The sequence below is a fragment of the Brassica oleracea genome, chromosome C5 (genome assembly GCF_000695525.1).
Source record: "Brassica oleracea var. oleracea cultivar TO1000 chromosome C5, BOL, whole genome shotgun sequence".
NCBI lineage: Eukaryota > Viridiplantae > Streptophyta > Magnoliopsida > Brassicales > Brassicaceae > Brassica > Brassica oleracea.
In genome coordinates this window covers 14,315,635-14,316,612 of record NC_027752.1, presented here as the reverse complement: position 1 = coordinate 14,316,612, position 978 = coordinate 14,315,635, and positions in this window count along the sequence as shown.

Below are 978 nucleotides of genomic sequence, written 5' to 3'. Positions count from 1 at the left end.
ATTCGAATGAATGGTTTTCATATTGAGACTAAGGGCGAAGGAAACAAAGAGTTCATTCAGATCATAGAGATCGGCGAAGGACATAAGAAAGTCCTAGAGTCTATACATGCACTCTCTACTGGCCTTTATTACGCCAAGGTCAGTATGATGGAGGCCAATGCCGCATTTAAATAAGTGGCCACCGAGAATTTTACTCTCTGGCACGACCGGCTTGGTCATCCTGGTTCGACCATGATGCGAGAGTTGATTTTGAATACAAACGGTCATCCTTTTAAAGATTATACGTCTTCCTAATGCTGGTGAGTTCATGTCCCAAGCGTTTAATGATTACTGTATGTCCATGGGGGTAAGTGTGGAACACTCCGTGGCACATGTACTTACACAGAACAGCTTGGCCGAATCATTCATAAAACGAATTCAGTTCTAGTGAACATAAATATTCCCCATCACAATTGCTTACGGGTCATGAGCCAGACATATCTCATCTTAAGACATTTGGATGTGTCGTCTATGTACCAATTGCTCCACTACAGAGAACAAAGATGGGACCTCAAAGGAGGATGGGGATATATGTTGGGTATGATTCTCCCACAATTATTACCTTGAGCCAACTACAGGTGATTTATTTAAGGCCAGGTATGCGGATTGTCATTTTAATGAATCCGAACATCCAACATTAGGGGGAGATAATAATAAGCTGGTAAAAGAAATTACATGGAATCAAATATCCTTATCTTGGCAAGATCCTCGGACTCAGGAATGTGGTTTAGAAGTCCAAAAGATAATACATTTACAAAGGCTAGCTAATCAATTGCCAGATTCCTTTGCTGACCCGAAAAGAGTGACTAAGTCATATATACCAGCTGCTAATGCACCAATTCGAATTGATGTTCAAGAGGGACACAATCAAGTTGCTACAGAGTCTAGACAACGTTCGAAACGTGGTAGACCAATAGGTTCCAAAGATAAGAACCCTCG